This window comes from Neofelis nebulosa, chromosome 4, assembly GCF_028018385.1.
Source record: "Neofelis nebulosa isolate mNeoNeb1 chromosome 4, mNeoNeb1.pri, whole genome shotgun sequence".
NCBI classification, from domain to species: Eukaryota; Metazoa; Chordata; class Mammalia; order Carnivora; family Felidae; genus Neofelis; species Neofelis nebulosa.
The window spans coordinates 134,706,658-134,727,476 of NC_080785.1; the positions used below are offsets into that span (position 1 = coordinate 134,706,658).

The window sequence follows — 20,819 nt, forward strand, 5'->3', positions numbered from 1 at the left end:
GCCCATTATTAACGAAATGATTCGTGAATTTCCAACTTGTGGCCCAAGACTGAGAAGTGTGGCTGTTCCTCTCACAGACCGCGAGGGAGGTGACTTCTCCCTGGGGCCGTGCTGTGATGGTCTTCAGTGAGGTACAGGGCAGTGCAGTAGATTAGGGACTATGGGACGGTAGGGATCAAGGTTTGAGTTCTGGCTCCGCCCTTAGGCAACGGGATAAGGGATAACCTCTACCCCTGCTTCCTCATCTGCAAAATAGGCATAATATTAACACTGGAGAAACTCATCAAAACAGAGTATACACATTGATGGATGTGCTGTCTGGCATAAATCGATGCTTGATAAATGCTGATATGCCACCACCGGCTGCTAACCTTTGCGAATTTCAGGGGATGAGCAAACCTACTGAGGCTCTCTCACAGTGATAGCTCCCCCACTGACCAGGAACTACAGTGTGATACAGTCGTATCTATGGTACCTGGGCTCTTGTCATGGACTATACCCAATAAGGTGTGTGTCCAGGAACCAGCAATGTAACTTCTTCCAATTCCATTTTCCACATCTTAAAGTAAAGGGAAACGTTACCTGTTTCATAGGGTTGCTTCAATGACTAAATGCCATAGGGCAGGGCTCTGATAGGCATAAACATTAGCAAGACATGCTAACATTTACTCATGGCAAAATAATTTCTTGGAATTATAATTTGTATTTTTTTCTCTTGGCATTTTCCCTGTCTTCATTCCACAATGGTAGCCAAGCCCGTCAAGTCTTCTCGCTTCAGGAATCTTGGTAAGGCTGAAAATATCAGTCAAACTAAATGTCCCAAGTGCACTAAGTGAGTGGGTACAGGTGGGGGCAGGTGAGGGCTGAGAAGTCTTGTGAGAATGGCAGAAGTTCTGCAAGAGAGAGGAGAACCAGCCCAGACCAGGAAGGAGAAAGGATGTCTGTGAGTCTCCAGAGCAAGGAAATCTACATGTGTTCTCTGGCAAAGCCTGGAATACTAGCAAGAACATTAGGTAGATAGCTATATGCTGCCCTGAGAAAGATGAACTGAGGACATCATGGTTTCCAGCCTCAGCATGAATCCCCACAGGGGTAGGAAAGAAGAAAAACATGAGCCTGGAAGAAATGGCATGAGTTTGAGTAAGAGGATGGGAAGGTGTTAGCTGCAATCCTAATAAGCTAATGAGGCCCCCTTTGGCAACAAGTTACCTAGATTTTACTCTAATCTAGAAGCAAGAGGAGTGAAGATTATATAGTTGGAAGTGGGTGAATACTATTAAATCCATTTCCTTTTCTTGAACACACAGAGAAACTACCTTTACCAGCCTTCCTTGTGGTTAAGGTGGGTCATCGCAGTTAGATGTGGCCAATGGAAAATGAGGAGACGTGATGTACACAAGTCCCAGGCCTCTAAAACCCTTCAGGTGATGTGTCATAGTCTTTGCCCATTAGCTGACTCTATGCATAGGATGCAGTTAGAGAATGAATGGAAGGATAGAGAATCCCTGAATTGCCACGTGAAAACTCACTTGCCAAATATGTAATCAGAGTATGAAAAGACTAAGAGGGGCACCTGGGTGGGTCAGTCAGTTAAGCATCTGACTCGATTTCCACTCAGGTCATAATTTCACGGTTCGTGGGATGGAGCTCCTTGTTGGGCTCTGTGCTGACAGCGAGAAGCCTACTTGAGATTCTCTTTCTCCCTCTCTCTCTCTCCCCCTCCCCTTCCCACATAGGCACGTGCATGTGCCCTCTCTCTTTCTCAAAATAAAAAATAAATGTTTAAAAAGACTAAGAGATAAATTTATATGCTATTAACCCCACAAAAATTGAATGCCATTTATTAGAATGGCTAATATTAAATACTCTTTTTTTTAATTTTTTTAATGTTTATTTATTTTGGAGAAAGAGAGACAGAGCGTGAGAAGGGGAGGGGCAGAAAGAGAGGGAGACATAGAATCCGAAGCAGGCTCCAGGCTCTGGGCTGTCAGCACAGAGCCCGGCGTGGGGCTCGAACCCACAAACCATGAGATCATGACCTGAGCAGAAGTCGGATGCTTAACCGACTGAGCCACCCAGGTGCCCCTAAATACTCTTATTAATAAAGTGCCTGGGGGTGCCTGGGTGGCTCAGTCGGTTGAGCGTCCGACTTCGGCTCAGGTCATGATCTCACAGTCCGTGAGTTCGAGCCCCATGTCGGGCTCTGTGCTGACAGCTCAGAGCCTAGAGCCTGCTTCGGATTCTGTGTCTCCCTCTCCTGACCCTCCCCCGTTCATGGTCTGTCTCGGTCTCAAAAATAAATAAACATTAAAAAAATTAAAGATAAAATGCCTGACGTAGAATTTTTCATCAGCCCTAAAAGGTGTAGGATAGAAAACAGAATTGAAGTTGATTTAAGACAAATAATCAAATACATGTCATACCTGAATTTGTGCATAACTTTATTACAAAAAGATGGATTTTACACGCAGCAAACTAAGAAATACGTGGGCAAAAAGAGTTACAAAAGGCAAGTCCTTTACACCATGGGTTGTTCTGATAACAACTCAAGAAGTCATATGACAGGGTTCTCTCCAGAAACACGCCAAGGTTGGGGTGACTGTCCCTTAGTCATCTCACCACAAGAGTGCCCACAGATAGATCACAACACCATCTGACTCAACCACCTGTATGAAGTCCTATCTGCAAATATGCATGATGCTACTAATACCTGCAGGTATGAACAGGCAAAATGGACTTGTCTCCGAGAGCTCAATTTCAAAGCCCTCCAAAGCTGTAAATGAGCTTTTCAAACTCTAAGAAACACCCTCATTTCTATCTGTATCTTGCGGCTTTGCAAACAAAGTTCTCATTCCCTCCAGCCCCTCATCTTTCCACGTTTTCAGCTTCTAATTATGACCTTCCCGTTCTCCCCAACCTGCAGCAGTTTCTAATTGGTCCTTGAAAGTGTCCTGTGACCTGTAATAAACCATTTTATCCATTCCAGTGATTTGAAGCATCTGGGAAATAAATTCTATTAGAATGCTAATTGGGCCTGATGTGAACAGTTCACTATTGATCTATGAGGAGACATACCTGACACAGCGCCGGATCGTGTTAGACTTCGTGACATTTAAAAATATTTGCTGAGATGGGGCGCCTGGGTGGTGCAGTCGGTTAAGCGTCCGACTTCAGCCAGGTCACGATCTCGCGGTCCGTGAGTTCGAGCCCCGCGTCAGGCTCTGGGCTGATGGCTCGGAGCCTGGAGCCTGTTTCCGACTCTGTGTCTCCCTCTCTCTCTGCCCCTCCCCCATTCATGCTCTGTCTCTCTGTCCCAAAAATAAATAAAAAACGTTGGAAAAAAAAATTAAAAAAAATAAAAAATAAAAATATTTGCTGAGAAAATTATGCTACACCCAGTCACCTGGGAGAAAATGACAGCTGAGCTTTGAACAGAGTATAGCTCATTTTATCTATTCATTGGCAAGAAGGATATCCATTGATTTTCGTGCTCACCATTTACCCCTCTTGCTTGTAGTAGCAAGACCCAACTTTCCTTTAAGAACCAAGCCTTCCTCACTTGGTTCATGAGCGACTGATTCCCCCTCTCACTGCCTCTTTCTCCTAGGTTCAGGGCTGTGTACAAGATCCAGTTTGGCCATACTTGGGGAGCATGGCATGCCCTAGCTTCTATTTGGTTCAGGAAGATTATGGCAGCAATCTGGGCCCAAGTCCTAGGGTTTTTGAAGGAATTATGTTGAAAGATGTACCCTTCCCACCAAAGTTCTAACCTGACAGAAGAGAAGCCTGGAGGTGGTGGGGGGCCACCTCATCACTGATGGGAAGTGGCTACTTAAGAATGAAGCCAAAAGGAAGAGAGGAGCACCAAAACATGGAGAGAAGGGGTTCCTGGTGATCATGTTTGAGCACCTGGGTGTAGCTGCATTGCACATAGTCAAATGAATCTCCTTTGATGCTTCATCCCGTTTGAACAGGGGTTCTCTAAAAGCATCCAGCCTAAAACCATGGGACTGAATTAAACTGGCAACATCAGATTTTCATAGAGGTGGTGTATTCAGTCATCATTTACTTCTGGGCGTCCAAAATCGTCTCACTCGCTGCCTTGTACCAATGTGACCATGGTTACACTGTTACTCTTCAAGGGACTTTTCAAAAAGTATGCGCTTTTTACCTGAGTAAAATTTATATGCGTTCCAGGGAGAGTTGGGAACGTTTTGAAAAATTATAGATTCCTAAGCTGTATATGGGCAGATTCTGATTTAGGAAGTCTTTTGAACATTCCACAACTCAGCATTTTCAACAAGCAGCCTAGATGATTCTGATACAGGTAGCCACATTTTAAGAAATATTACTGTGACGCACAGATCAGAACTGAGGGACTCAAGTCATATTCATGTAAATTTCAAGTCCTGGTTTCTACTGCCTACGAAGTATACCTTGGACGAATGGCTTAATCTTTCTTTGCTTCTGCTTCCTAGTTTACAAATGAAGATAATAAAGCCATCATAGAGGGCTTTGCAAGATCATGTTTGTAAAGAATTTAGCGCAGTCTATCATACCAGTAAAGGCTCCATTGAATGTTATCTGTTGGTAATTCATTTGCATGGATTAGCTTCTCAGATAAACCAGTTATTACTCCTTAGAATTCAGCAGCATATAAGACCTGGTAACAATGAGACAGGGTATATAAGTTTTGGTGCAGAAAAAAGGAGGCAGCCTCTACTTTTCACCTTGATAAATGTTCTGGTTTACAAAGACCAGGAAAATTGTAAGGGAAAAAATATCTATCTTATCTATTATTGGGCCAAAAAACCCTTAGGGCATTATGCTTGCCAATATGATTTTATTCTTCCCACCAAAAACTTCCGTACATTAAATAATAACTACCCAGACACAAAAGTGAATGAGGCGATGGGACCAAAATAGCATCACAAAACATGTTGCCCCTTGTGTAACAGGTGGGGATGTATTCGAGGGGGGTGTAAATGGTGAATGTGGTGGAAGGAATAAAGAGGACACCTGAAAGATGTAAGTTTGTATGGCATCCAGATATGGAGGATAGGCTTTGGAGGAGGGCCAGCCATCTTGGGTTTAAATCACAGAAGCCCCATTTATTAGATTGAGCCATCATGTTAATGAGTCACTTAGCCTCCAGTTCCCAGGACATAAAGAAAAAATGAAGCCAATCTTGTTAGGTTATATTGAGGACCCAGTGAAATAATGATGTAAATGTCTAATAGAAGGCTTGACATATGATCTACGCTCTGAAATGTAGCCATTATTATTATTTATAATGAATAATAGTATTATAATAACAATAGCATTGCTTAGTATAACAATATTATTTATGATAGTAATTAATATTATTGTTGTGGGTTTTTGTGGAGATTTTTTTTAAATGGCAAGATGAGGGGGTGCCTGGGTGGCTCAGTCGGTTGAGCATCTGACTTTGGCTCAGGTCGTGATCTTCCGATCCGTGAATTCGAGCCCCTCATCAGGCTCCAGCTCAGAGCCTGGAGCCTGCTTCAGATTCCGTGTCTCCCTCTCTCTCTGTCCCTCCCCCGCTCACACTCTCTCTCTGTCTTTCTCAAAACTAAATAAACATTTAAAAAAATGGCAAGATGAGGATGTTTTGCAGGAAGAAAAAGGATTCAAAACATTGGATATTTCTGCAAGCATTGACAGTGAGGAGAAGTAATAATCATATACACCCCAACCTATCAATTTCAGTACACTGTGGGGGGAAAAACAAGAGGAAGGCTAAAACAAGTACTCGCTGTCAGTCACTGTTGCACTCCCTCGTTTCATAGGTGAGGACTTGGTTGGCCTTTGGCCACAGACATGTTGGAGCAAACACCAACCACGGCTCTGACTCTAAGGATCTCCACTGGCTATCTCCAAAATCCATGTTTTAATGATTAGCCTTTGCTGCCATAACAGTTGCAAAAAAAATCAATTCGACAATTTTTTTCCTTTTCTAAAATGCCTGGTTTGGGGCTGATAAAGCAATGATTTAAGTCAATGGCCGAGGGGGGAATTCGAGTATGTTCTTAAAGGATAATCACTAGGCTCCTTCTTGGGATGCATCTGTTTTGAACCAATTTCTCCACTCTGTGCTAATTAAACAAGGAGGTGTACAAAACATGAACAGTGGAAACTGGAAACCAGTTCCATTAGTTTCTGTATCTTTGGTAACTACAGGTGTGTGTTAATGAATTACACGACTGGTAAAATAAAATTAAAGGCAGCTGCACGTGTTTACAAAACTGCAGCCACAAATTACAGGGATCTGTAGCATCCATAATTCATCCATAATTGACAATTTTCATATTACTGGAATAGAGAATCGAGTCATGCAGATGATTACAGTATTTGCCTCTCAGCACTAGAGATTCTGCTTCATTTTTCATGCAGCATCTCAAATGAAATAAATCACAGCTGTTACGTGGAGCTGGACGTCAGGGTAAAGGACCAAAGTATTGCAGACAACTTAGCCCCGAGTTTGACCTCCTATGCTTCCGACTTCTGACTCCCTACTATTCCCTAAGTTTGCTTACCCACTAACTACAGAAATACATGAGCTGAGTCCGGTCTAGTTACTGCTACCCAAGTCTAGAAACGAGAGCTAAGTTTTTAAAAAACGCTACGCCTCAGTTTCTTCGAGTATTAACAGAATGACAAGAGTGCCTACCTCACAAGGTCATTAAGTTTGAGTTCACTGAGTTGATATAGCTCTTCCCATAAGCAACCTGAGGTGATCCCTGAAAATAGTGTGCTATTCACTTGACCCAGAAAACCCTACAAAATCATGCAAATCAAGAGGTCCCGATCTTCGTGTTCACTTTAGGAACACATGTGCGACTGCCCAGGCCATCAAAGGTACGCACATCAGAAAAGCTCCCAAGTATCTGAAGGATGTCGCTTTGCAGAAGCGATGTGGGCCATTCCATTGCTACAAGCTACAATGGCAGAGGTGACAGGTGCTCCCAGGCCAGACAGTGGGGCAGGACACAGGGTCAGTGCCCAAAAATAGTGCTGAATTTTTACTGCACATGCTCAAAAACACATGCAAATCCCCCAAGATGCGGTGTAGAACTTACAGGGTCCACGGTCAGATTAACCCACACATGAGCTCTCCCTGCCACACCGAGATGGTCCTCACTGAAAAAGAGCAGAATGTTCCTAAACCGGAAGAGGAGGTTGCACAGAAGAAAAAGACATCCCAGAAGAAACTGAAGACACAAAAACTTAAGGTCCGGGAGTACATTGCTGCATAAGATAAATGCAAATAAAAGTAAAAAAAAAAATTGAGTTAATATAGGTATGCTGCATGAAGATGGAGTAACGGCTGGCACTAAGAGCTTAGTGAACGCTTAACTATTAACTTCTCCAAGCTTCAGTTTCCTGAGCCAGAAAATAGGGGTAAAAACATCACCTATCGCACATGGTTGGTAGGACAAGGAAGTGAGATAACACACGTGAATTGCCTAGTTTACTTCCAGATATGAGCACTCGGTTTTCCCGCCAGTAGTAGGCATAGTAATAACAGCAGCTTTACCTCAAAGGGACACAAAAAATGAATACTGTTAATTAAAAAATTATTTTGTGTAAAAATCCCACATCTTCGGCTTTTAATTTTATTTAGCAGATTTTTTTTTCCATTTGGGTATTCTGATTCAGGTAATGTTGGGGATTTTATTTTCACAAGGCATCTTGGACTCAAATAAATTTGTTCTTGATTAAAAAAAAATCTCGGGGCACCTGGGTGGCTCAGTCGGTTACGTGTCCGACTTCCGCTCAGGTCATGATCTCGCGGTCCGTGAGTTCGAGCCCTGCATCGGGCTCTGTGCTGACCGCTCAGAGCCTGGAGCCTGTTTCCGATTCTGTATCTCCCTCTCTCTCCGACCCTCCCCTGTTCATGCTGTGTTTCTGTCTCAAAAATAAATAAACGTTAAAAAAAAATTTTTTTTTAAATCTCTCCTGTAAAGAGATGGCCTGTGCATCGTTCTAGCTTTACCTCCCCAAAGAGGGTTAGCCAGAGGCACACAGATATCTCTGCTGCTTGATGACGGTGAACAAGGAGGCCGCTTTGAAAGCTACCAGAGTTGTGAGGGATCCAGCAGGGGACCTGACAGAGACAAAGCTGGGAAGCTTCAGGGACACAGACTAAAGGCTTGTCTGAAATCTCTGTAACGTTCCCCAGAACTTTCTCAAGTACCCGTCGTTTCACAGATGCTAAGTCTCGAGTCTGCCTGCATGCTGGTTCCTATCACTGAAATTTAGGAAGAGAGGACAATGCAAATACACAGTAATGACAACATACAATTTCTTAGACAAACTCATCTGAACTTGTGTCGATGTTTATTGCGCGTTAATGAGGGACCCAGCAGGTAGAAAATGCTCGTTGGAACGACATGGACGAGGGAGGTTAAATGCGCGAGGCTTCCAGCAAGGTACAGACTGCTGTGTTCCTTGGAATGGTCATAAAAAGGTCATATTTTTATCAGTGGTTGGATAAATTTGTAGCACAATATGGATCCATCTTTGGTCATAACCCATTCATCAGAAATAAGTAACCTGTAAGAGAAGCAAATGATAAGCAAATTGATCTGTAGCAATTAATTAGACATACCAGATAACAAAGTTGCTCCTGACTATTCCGCAGAGGACCATTTTGCACCCAGGCACTGGGCAGCCGTCAAATACAAGCAGCACTGACAGGAGCACAAGGGTCCCGCTTTTCCTCAAATTTCTGCAGCAGGTAATCAAAGACACCACACCTTTTACTTAATGCTCAGCAAGGGAGAGGACGTTTTTCTTTCAGAATAAGAGCAGGTTGTAGTATTTTAGATGCATTTGGTGGAACAGTTTACCAAGTGTGTTCTCTACACAAGCTCACATTTCAATTGCACACTAGGTCTGAGAAGGAGACAGGGTAGATGCAAATGGCATCCGACACCCAAGGAATATTCCATCCAGGGGGCTAAATGTCTTTGCGAGTAATGCATCTTTAAGTGGATGAAAGAGCCAGGCATGGAACTGATGTCCAGTGCAGGTATGGAAAACATTTCTCTTTCAAATATTTCAAGGGCTGCAAGGAAATTCTTAGCTCTGGGCCGATAGCAGACACAGATAGAGACATGCATTCAATAGCACGGAGGCTTTAGGGAGTATTTAAAAGTCCTCTTGCTCTTTCTCCATCCAATCTGTCAGTGCCAGTGTCCCCATGTTCCCAGCCTGATTTAAGTCATGTAAGTCTGTTTAGACAAGAAACCTATTGTAGAGAGGTAGGTCTAACACTTCAGAAGTTATCACGTTTAGCATCTGATCATAATGTGTTAGCAGATACGCTATTTCGACTTCTGAGCTGTCCCCAGATGTACTCTGTTAGGAGAATCTCTCCCTCCTGTCCAGCATTGTCCAATGTCCATTCTACATCAGCATCTCCTGGAGAGAGTTTAACAACTATTGATATCAAGGTTGCACCCTCCCAAATATCTGATGTAACGAATCCAGTCAAAAGACACTTGGAAAATATGTAAGGGAAGTTCTACATTTGACCATGTAAAAGGGTTTTGTTAGTTGTTTTTTTCCCCAGTAGGGTTTCTCAGAGTTTTTAATACATTCACGCATCATGTGACTCTCCAAGATGGGGAACCATAGTTGATAGAGTTTGGCAAACTTATTTCACTCCAAAGTCTTTTCGGTGTTGAACATTTCCTGGGACTCTTGTTGCATACTGACCTAATGAATTCTAGGAGAGAAGGAGGGATGTTTTCATCAGCTCTGAATTCAACAGGAGCCACAAGGCACCTACTAAAGAGAAAGACTGCATCCAAAGAAAGATATGATTAAGACGACCGTCCTAGTCTAGAGCCTCTTGACACAGCGAGGTCCCTGCACCAGCCTCACCCACCTCCTGGGGAGGTGGTTAGAAACGCAGAGTCTCAGGTCCCATCTCAGACCCAAGGAAGCAGCATCAGCATTTTGACAAGATTCCCGGGGAAGTCACAGGCACGTTAAAACTTAAGAAACCTTGGGGCGCCTGGGTGGCTCAGTCGTTTGAGCATCCGACTTCGGCTCAGGTCATGATCTCGCGGTCCGTGAGCTCGAGCCCCGCGTCAGGCTCTGTGCTGACCGCTCAGAGCCTGGAGCCTGCTTCAGATTCTGTGTCTCCCTCTCTCTCTGACCCTCCCCTGTTCATGCTCTGTCTCTCTCTGTCTCAAAAATAAATAAACGTTAAAAAAAAAATTAAAAAAAAAAAAACAAACTTAAGAAACCTTGCTATAACCCACCATTTTTTCAACCCCTTCCCAGGTTTCATCATTCTGGCTTTGAGGCAGATGTCACCAGTGGGTCGACAGGAGGACTTCCTGTAGCACACCTTGTGCGCTCCACTGACGGACAAGGACAGCTCAGACTCTGGTGGCACAACTCCAGGGGCATCAGGCACAAAGAACATAAAGGAGACACGGTCCCCAGAGTTGTGTCAATGAAAGAAATATTTTCAAAATTGACACCATACCATGTAGATTATAGAGACTTCATACATGAGTCCTGTCAAAGAGCTTTAATTGAGTCAAGCTCATCGATAACTGTTAATACTTTTTTTTTTTCAACGTTTTTTATTTATTTTGGGGACAGAGAGAGACATAGCATGAACGGGGGAGGGGCAGAGAGAGAGGGAGACACAGAGTCGGAAGCAGGCTCCAGGCTCCGAGCCATCAGCCCAGAGCCTGACGCGGGGCTCGAACTCACGGACCGCGAGATCGTGACCTGGCTGAAGTCGGACGCTTAACCGACTGCGCCACCCAGGTGCCCCCTGTTAATACTTTTTGAGAACTTAATAGGGTCTAGCACCTTGATGTCACTTTACAGTCTTTATTTTATATTCTCAGCATGACAACACTCTAAGATATAATCTGTCATTGCCCTCATTTTTGATGAAACAGAGGTTGCTATGAGTTTATAAAAGATGTCATGCTCAAGGTCAAAGAATTGATAATAACATACATGGGATTAGACTCTTGATCTAATGCTGAGACCACGCTCTTACTACAGAAAAGCTGAATTAAGAAAAAGATCTGTAGGATAGATTATTGAGGTGAGAAATTACAGGAGAGTTCAGGGATCATACCTGAAGAGAGAGGTTAATATGAAAGGCATGGCTGGAATGTGTTCTTAGGGGACTAGGTTTTGCCCAATTTAAAATTGAAGAACACTGCATAAGCAGACAATGATGAAAAAATATTTGCTACATGATTACACTGTCTGGTCACACTAACAGATAATTTCCATAGGCATTTAAAAATCTTCAAATAGCTACTCTCTTGTTTTACGCTCACCATAGTCCAGTGGAGACTTTTACCACTTACATGTTCAGGGACAAGGTAAGTCCCAGGGATTTAAGAACTTCTCCTGAGATCTTGAAGCCTGGAAGTGATGATGGTGAGATCCAAAACCAGGTCTTAAAACTTTCATACTCTGAGCTCTCTCCACTACAGCATAGCCACCTTCCCAACCGTCAGATGAATGTCAGGACCTTGAGAATAAAAGACCATAGATCCACTTCTCAGCTGGCCAGCCTGGCCTAGACAGCCAACAGACACAAATGAGAGGGCTCATGGAAATGAATTGATAGAACCACAATAACAAAATTTAGAAAATGCCTTCCAACAATTTTTCACACTTTAGCAGACATTTGGTTCTGACAAATGGTCGATTCTGGTACCTAAGAGCACAGAAAGTTATTTTTCCACAGTCCTTAAATTTGATTTTTTTTCTCTTTCTCTTGAAAAAAAAATGTTTCTGCCAAGCCTACTAAAAAAAAAAAAAAAAGGAAGAAAAGAAAGTCTCCTCCAGGTTTCCTGCTGACATAAAGGGCATTCTGGATAGTGCGACAGCTCGACAAGCCCTATCATTAGTACAGGCCACAGGGACAGGGAGAGAGAGGAATTAGGCCAGGTCACAGATGAACGGTGTTCTAGAATTCTAGGGTCAGCAGGGATTTTGAGAAGTCAGTGCGTCTGTTCCTCTGTCTCCAGGAATGATTCACCTTTCCCCAATAATATGGACCATGATAGAGCAAGTTTATTCTATTTTACAGAATACTGGAAGACAGGTTTTTCTGTGGATCAACACTTTGCAAACACCTGTCCACTCTTACACATCTTGTCTTGGTTTTGGCTGTCAACTGACCATTTTTTGCCTTCTCTCCTCCCCACCACCACCCCCCCCCATTCACCCAGGAGACGCGTGACAATGTCTGGAGACTTTTTTCGTTGTTAAGACTGGAGAGGAGTTCACTACTGGCATCTAGAAGGTCGAACCCGGGATGTTGCTACATACCCCACAGTGACAGGACAGCCCTGCAGCCAAAAATTATCTGCCCCAAAATTGAATAGGCCAAGGTGGAGAAACTTTACAGAAGAGAGAAGGGCAGTCATCCTTTGTATATTGCTGTCACAGTGTGGATGGGAAGGTAGGTAACACAATATTTGTTGATACAAGTGCCTACCCATAGTAGGCTAAAGTTCTATGCTTCAGAAACACATTTCTTCATAAGACATTTAAAGGATATGCAGAATCCTTTTTTTTTATGTCATACTGACTTAACTCTTTACTGACTAGCTGGGCTTAGCTATTGGACAATAATTCCATGAGGGCAGAAACCGTATACGGCGAATCTCTACTCTCCCAGGGTCTACCACAGAAAATCGCAGTTGGTAGATGCTTCATATATGTTTTAAAAGTCTCTATGTAAAAATTCAAATTATCTGGTTATATAAAAACCTAGGTGGATTTTCACCAAATTAAGGGCATGTGCTAAGATGGTCTATCTTAAAGTTACTGGTTATTTTGTGTACTTGATATTTTGGTGCTCCCTGGGTAAGGCATCTCAAAAACATGGATAGTCTTCCAGAATAGTTGAAACCAAGGAATCTTTGTGACTGTAATTGGGGCATGGCGTGCCATATGTGTGAAGATTTTATACAATAAAAAGTAACTGTGGTTTCCAAAGTGAGTCCCAAAGAGAAAATCATAGAGGTAAATTCTGCAAATTATGGACGTTGCTTTGCTTCCCACAAGGGCAACCCTATTTAGTTATGTAGTGGTCCACTTCTTGGAAATAAGCCACCTCTGAGAGGAAAGTCTTAAAGAGAATCAGAGCTGAGCAATTCATGGCATGGGGTGTATTTAAAGTGCTCTTGGAAAGCTACCAATTACCAATATCACAGACACAACCCATTTCTGTTTTAACAGGAACTGCTTTAGCCCATCCTGTTGGAGTAGGAGGCTTCACCAACTTCCTTTAGACTTTAATTGATAACACACAAATCTGTTGCCACAGATGGTTGGGTGGGCAGCATCTGAAGCTGAGGTCTGGAAGAAGGCTTCCCACCCCCAGCAGATGCAAGAACATTCAAGAAGTGTCGATGCAGGGCGCACCATGGAAACAGAATTGAGGGAAGAGCTCTGGGTTGCACATCAAAGCACAAGGGGTCTGGATTAAAGGTGCCCCTGCATGAAGAAGGTTACAAGGTTCTAGCTCATCTTTATGTCATGTGCGAATCAGATCATATGCTTTTGAATCCCAGATATAGCAGCCATTAACCATGGGATCTTGGGCAACTTATCTAACTTCTCCAAGCTCTGCCGTTCCCCATATGCAATGGAGATTGACATCATACCTCTCTTTTTAGATTTTGAGAAGCTTGAATGAGATATAAAGACATTTTCTATTAATTATTAGTATTTCCCCATGTATAAAAGAGAATATCCTTGAAATAATCTCTGTTTTCCTTGTCTTGGAAAATTTTTTGTTTGTTCACAATATGGCATGCAGGATCTATGGCATCCCATTGATCTACAGGTAGAACGGCAGAACTCAACAGTTAGTAAGCTCAGCGACCTCAGATTCTTTAGGGACAACTGAAGGAATCTCGTATAATGCCAACTGCTCAAAGAAAGTAGAAATGACCTGTGAAGGTAGATATCTCAGAATGAGGAGAAACTTCACTGAACTGGTCTCTTTCAATGGCAGGTGATTGAATGTTAACAAAAACTGCCTGACGGAATAAACAGGAACACATCAATGGACTCTCCTTCCAGATGAGAAGCCCAGTGCAAAGCTTTAGGCCAGGTGGTATCTAGCTGATGAAAAGAGATCATGGGGACTCTGTTTCTATCTCTTGGCTTTACTTCCTTTTGTGTTGACTTTGCTCTCAGCAAGGCCTTCTGCAGGGGTGACTCCAACAGCTCCAAATATATATCCTCTCACTGTCAAGGCCAACAGACCAAAATGCATCTTTCCCCTTCACTCTTGTAAAAGGCTAAGGATTTAATCTGTTTTGGTCAGACATGGGTTGTCTGCCTACTATGGGCAATCAGAACACGTTCGTGGGTTGAGGACGGAAGAACGAATGATATATGCACTTCCCCCACTAAGAAATGTGCAATCCAAATGTAGTGGGTATCATTCAAGGCGACTGAAGAGAAAAGGGTATGATTCTTTTTTTTTTTTAATACATGAAATTTATTGTCAAATTGGTTTCCATACAACACCCAGTGCTCATCCCAAAAGGTGCCCTCCTCAATACCCATCACCCACCCTGCCCTCCCTCCCACCCCCCATCAACCCTCAGTTTGTTCTTAGTTTTTAAGAGTCTCTTATGCTCTGGCTCTCTTCCACTCTAACCTCTTTTTTTTTTTCCTTCCCCTCCCCCATGGGTTTGTGTTAAGTTTCTCAGGATCCACATAAGAGTGAAACCATATCTGTCTTTCTCTGTATGGCTTATTTCACTTAGCATCACACTCTCCAGTTCCATCCACGTTGCTACAAAAGGCCATATTTCATTCTTTCTCATTGCCACGTAGTATTCCATTGTGTATATAAACCACAATTTCTTTATCCATTCATCAGTTGATGGACATTTAGGCTCTTTCCATAATTTGGCTATTGTTGAGAGTGCTGCCAATAACATTGGGGTACAAGTGCCCCTATGCATCAGTACTCCTGTATCCCTTGGATAAATTCCTAGCGGTGCTATTGCTGGGTCATAGGGTAGGTCTATTTTTAATTTTCTGAGGAACCTCCACACTGCTTTCCAGAGAGGCTGCACCAATTTGCATTCCCACCAACAGTGCAAGAGGGTTCCCGTTTCTCCACATCCTCTCCAGCATCTATAGTCTCCTGATTTGTTCATTTTGGCCACTCTGACTGGCGTGAGGTGATATCTGAGTGTGGTTTTGATTTGTATTTCCCTGATAAGGAGCGACGTTGAACATCTTTTCATGTGCCTGTTGGCCATCCAGATGTCTTCTTTAGAGAAGTGTCTATTCATGTTTTCTGCCCATTTCTTCACTGGGTTATGTGATTTTCGGGTGTGGAGTTTGGTGAGCTCTTTATAGATTTTGGATACTAGCCTGAAAAGGGTATGATTCTTGATCAACGCAGAAGCTGAGGCGCCTGGGTGGTTCACTCTTGTTTTCAGCTCAAGTCATGATCTCAGGATTGTGAGTTGGAGCCCTGAGTTGAGCTACACGCTGACAGCATGGACCCTGCTTGGGATTCTCTCTCTCTTCTTTCTCTCTCCCCCCCCTCAAAGTAAATAAATAACTTTAAAACATGAAAAAATAATGCAGTAGTTTAATCTGGAAGGAGTTTCTGGAACAGAAAATTCATTTTGATATTCTAGTAAAAGAGTAACATACTCAGCTGCTTCTGAAAGAGACCCTGTCCTCTTCCTTCAAAGCTTTAGGATAGTATCACCTTTATAGGCGATGAGCAAAGAACACTGGTCCCCAAATCAGCTGCCCCTTTTGAATCAATTGTGATGACTAACATCAAGTGCGGTTGTCCCCAAATTACCCTCCCACTCAAGATGTGAATAGACAGACAATGTGATTGGTTGGAGCCCAAGACTGTTCTCGCTCCTATCTACTACACGATATCCACTGCAGTTTGAGATGCAAGAGTCAAACCAAGTCCAAGGTAGCACAGGAAAGTGGTGTTGGTTGACACCTAGTGTTTAGGAAGGATTTATTTAGAATTTCACATGCCTTATTTCATTTAGTCCTGACAACCGCTCCATGGGTTAAGTACCGCTAATATCCTCATTTGCAGATACGAAAACATGAGCTGTAGGTCCAAGATCACATACAGCTAATAAACAGAAGAGCCAGCCACTGCTGAAGAGCTCGTAGTCTTAACCACTCTATGTTCAGTTTCCTGTGTTGACATGAGTTGGGACAGAAATAGATGAGTGCAGGTAAGATGAGGCTTGCTGTTAATTGGAAGCGAATCCTACACCAGATTCCAGGCATTATTAAAATGCGGAAGTCAGATCTGGCATCACTGTAGGAACTCAACTTTTTTTTTTAGGGTGTTCTGGTTGTGAAAAAATTGTTGAGGTTCCAGAAACCTTCTCGTTCATCCTATTTAAAAAAGCAGTCTAAATATCCCAATTACAATGAACAATTCCATACATTTAGTTTAAAAAGAAAAAGCTGATAAAAGACCACAGACTCTTGTCTTTATAATAACAAGACACATTGTGCCTACAGTGAATCAATATTTCCCCATAATGGCACTTGTCTCCGACTGAATTCCTGGCAAATTCTGCAGAGGAAAGCAATGCTTACAGTACATTGTCACTTTGGTATTTCAGGGGGAATTATTCATCCCCACATATTATTGAAACAGTGCTCACTTTACAGAACCAGTCCCCAACTCTAATTTCCAATGGTGCATATTTCTCCTCTTACTGCTCTTTAAATGCACCATTAATTTCTAAGGTTAATTGATCTCGTATTTGGTACATCAATATCTGCATGTGTTAACATAAATAAATATATATAATGATAGATGCAACAATGTAGTAGAAATTCATTTCCCCATGGAACTCATTAAATACAATTAAAATACGCTGGTAGTTTCCAGAATTCTAAAGGTACACCAGTGCAAATCTAAAATATTGGACAAATATAATTGGATTCTATGTGGCCACACTCAAGGAGAGTGATTCACAGAACAGAGGAATTTGCACATCCTTGCTTTCTTCACAATTTCCCCCTTGGATGATGGCATTTGGAGCGTCAAGTCCCCCAGTCCTAGGAACTTCTAGCAATGTCAAATGTATCCTAATTCTACCTGAAAAAATTTGCAGTGATTCAGTGCCCAACTAAGTACAACCTCACTATTATGGGAACCAACTATCGATAATAACAACAATGGAGCACTTAGCAATACTACTGAATGTCTGCCGCGGGGCTGGTGCTGTGGACTTTCCACTGTGCATTCCTACGGCTATCGGGACTCACAAGCAAGCTGCGATGTGGGATAGATACGCCCTCTTGACTTAAGATCAAACTCTCTCTGGCTGAATGTCATCTGACGGGACATTCACTCCTTCATCTAATCATAAAGTTGAAGGGACAATGAAAAACAGGAGATTTGGAAGAAAACAAAAAAACAAGGTATTTATATGAAACAATGTGAAGTGACTGAACGCTTGAGGGTTTTTGTTTATTTTGTTTTGTTTTCTTTCTGTGCCTAGAAGTCTCTTACCGTATTATGAGGGAAAGGAAAGATTTTCCTACGAAGTACTCTTATTTCTAGACCTTGAGAAACTAGTTTGGGAAACAATAAACCCCTGACATAATGGAAAAATCATTCTGGTGCTTTCACTCTTGTCTTTTGAAAACTTGTATCCTTGAAAACACTATTATGAGATTTTCCCCTCAGCCAAATCCTTGGGGCCTGAGTGGCTGATGGCAGGTCCTTAACAAACAGGTGAAAAGCAGAATGAAAGTACCCTTTGAAATTTCAGTGAACCACTGGGCCAAAATTCACTATCAACTGAGAAACAAATTAATTGATCCACACTGTATCTCATCAGAATGCTCACTGATGGAGGAGAGAATCCCACATACCAGGTGATTTTTTTAATTACACCTTTTTGATTTATATCCACCCAAGAAGGAGACAAATCAAGAAAAAGAAAAAAAAAATCCCCTGCTTTTCCCCCAGGGTCTGTTGTTCACCCCATCCCCTTTCTCCATTTAGGAACCCAAAACATATATATTTCATTTCCTTCCCAACCTGCTCATTTAAAAAAAAAAAAAAAAAAAGAGAGAAGTAACAAATGCACTCTGTGAATGGGGTTGCCATGGAGAAGCTGTTCCAGGTAAAGAATAGTCACTACAGAAAAGTGGCATGCAGCTTGTCAGCAGAAATGCTGCCGCAGCCCCAGAGCAATCATGATTCTGCCCCTGCTCATTTAAATACAACAGGGTTCTGCAGGTCTCCAGAAAAGGCTCTGTCCCTTCGTGGGGGGGCCTGGCTTTCCAGAAGAGCTGCATCCTGGCTGTCTGTATTTAAATCAAAGCACACTTCAAAAGCATGTAGACACTGTCGTATTTAAGAGAACCCTAATGAAAATCCTGTGTTTAAAGCTTTTCCTCTGGTTTCAGAGCATCAGGTTTACTTACAGTGGGATCAACCCATAGAGTCCTAACTCGGGACCTCTGCCATTGTGAAGGAAATAAAGGTCCATTGTGAGCTGCCTTAGTTTTGACTCTTTTCTTTTTCTTGAAAAAAGGCATCAGCCCAAATCAGAGGAATAAGTACAAGTTTACCTTTCTGGAGTCCAGCCTTTTTCTCTGCTGGTTAAAAATTATTTTTATTTTTAAAAAATTGTTTTTAATGTTTATTCATTTTTGAGAGAGAGAGAGACAGAGCATGAATGGGGGAAGGTCAGAGAGAGAGGGAGACACAGAATCTGAAACAGGCTCCAGGCTCCGAGCTGTCAGCACAGAGCCCGACGCGGGGCTCGAACTCACGGACCGCGAGATCATGACCTGAGCCGAAGTCGGACGCCCAACCCACTGAGCCACCCAGGCGCCCCCAAAATTATTTCAAGACTATGTAAGTAAATTTAGGTTCCTTTATTAGACCTCAGCATAACAGCTCAGGTTTCAGAGAAAGGAAGTATGTTTAACGGGGCACGAGATACACACACATACCCTAAATATGCAGGAACCATATACATCTATCATCATACCTAAGGTTGTTTCAATGTAAAATGGAAAGAGAATCTTGATATTTTGGAAGGAACAAAGAAACGGTGATTGCGACTCAGTTAAGACTTGTTCAAATAAACTGCTATTCAGCAAGCCCTCATGATCTAATCCTTCAAGAATCGGCTTCTAGCTTTGAGCATGCAACAAATACCACTGACATTTCTTAAGTATCTATTATGTTCCAAGCACGAGGCTGGATCCTTTATATTCATAACTGTGTTTGGTCCTCAAAGTAACTCCATGGTGGTTTACAAACAAGAAAATAGTGGTTTAGGGGCGCCTGGGTGGCTCAGTCGGTTAGGCGACCGACTTCGGCTCAGGTCATGATCTCAAGGTTCGCGAGCTCCAGCCCCTCATCGGGCCCTGTGCCGCCAGCTCGGAGCCTGGAGCCTGCTTCGGATTCTGTGTCTCCCTCTCTCTCTGCCACTCCCCTGCTTGCGATCTCTCTCTCAAAAATACATAAACAACAACAACAACAATAATAACAATGAAGAAGGAGGAGGAGGGGAGGGAGGAGGAGAAGAAAATAGTGATTTAGAGCAGTTAAGCAACTTGCCAAGGCCTATTCTTCCATACTCTAGCCAAGCTGAAGGTTCAAACCTGGGTCTTGCAGACTCCTGCAGAGTGTGTGTTTCTTCCTCCATGCTGCCAGAAAATCAGGAAATGACAAAATTCAGCTGCGGGACCGCAGCCACGCAAAGCACGTGCCCCATCACTGAGGACTGGGACAGCATCAGAGAAGAAATGATATAGGCTTTGTTTGGCCTGGGCTAGGTATCCCGGAGATGCATTATGGCAGACACTGCTGGACGACCATCTGAAATCTACTCTCCCCGGCTCTTTGCTAACAAGTGGCAACATGCCCAGCTTCACTACTACACTTGCCAGGCTGCTGTACAGACATGTGTGGTGAGTGACATGTAATCAAAAGCTTCGGGTAAGGTTTGCAGCGAAGTTTTCTAAAAGGGTCTCGTTTGGCCAGTCTGTGTCTTCTTGCTTTTTCACCTGCCTGCACACCCATCTCAGGGCTGAAAGGTGGGTGACAAGTCATAATCAGAGAGGAACTCAGAAGATAGAGACCAGGGGTTAAGAGACTTCACTAACCTGAAGACAGTGATTCAAGTCCTGGTTTCTTGTTTATGTAAAACAAAATTACCGTGAATCTTCTTTAAGCTAGATTTACTTAGGGCTTCTGTCACACAAAGTCAAAACCAGCCCAGTTGAAACCTCCAGGGCGTTAGAGTAAGAAAGAAAAAGGAGTCAGAATTCGTTCCTTTGTCTTCCCAGTGCGATGATAGCGTCCCGGAGGCTAGAGACCTTATCGCTTACATCTCCTTTTTTGCCTCCCCCAATACCCAGAACTTTTCCAGATAAACAGCAGTCTATAGTCACTTGCTTACTTAAGCCAGTAGATATTTTAGAAAAGAGCCAAGGAAGGTCTAACTTTCCGGATGTCATTTCTTTTTTTTAAAGCTAAACCCAATTTAAATACTTTAAGAAAATATACCCTGGATGGATTCCAACAGGCCACTGACACTGACTGACAGTAAGCACCATCTACCTGAAGAAAACAACAACCCAGAATTAAATTTGTCTCTCAAAACGACACTGGCTAACAAAGGAAATATGTGGATATTTAAATTATAGTTGGCAAAGAAACGACTTTTTACGCACACACACACACACACGTACGTGCACACAAACACACACCTATCAGGGGTCCTTGTAGAAACTCA

The 20,819-nt window shown here is 42.8% G+C and overlaps 1 protein-coding gene and 1 long non-coding RNA gene across 4 annotated transcripts in view; both read right to left on the reverse strand.

The window, feature by feature from the left end:
• TAFA1 (TAFA chemokine like family member 1) overlaps positions 1–20,819 on the reverse strand; it is a 509,748-nt gene that overhangs the window by 374,079 nt on the left and 114,850 nt on the right. The window lies entirely within an intron of this gene.
• On the reverse strand, positions 8,345–12,200 carry LOC131509925 (uncharacterized). Its single transcript, XR_009260789.1, has 2 exons — positions 11,376–12,200; positions 8,345–8,577 (listed from the first exon to the last, which is right to left on the reverse strand). It is a non-coding gene; the product is annotated as an uncharacterized LOC131509925 (long non-coding RNA).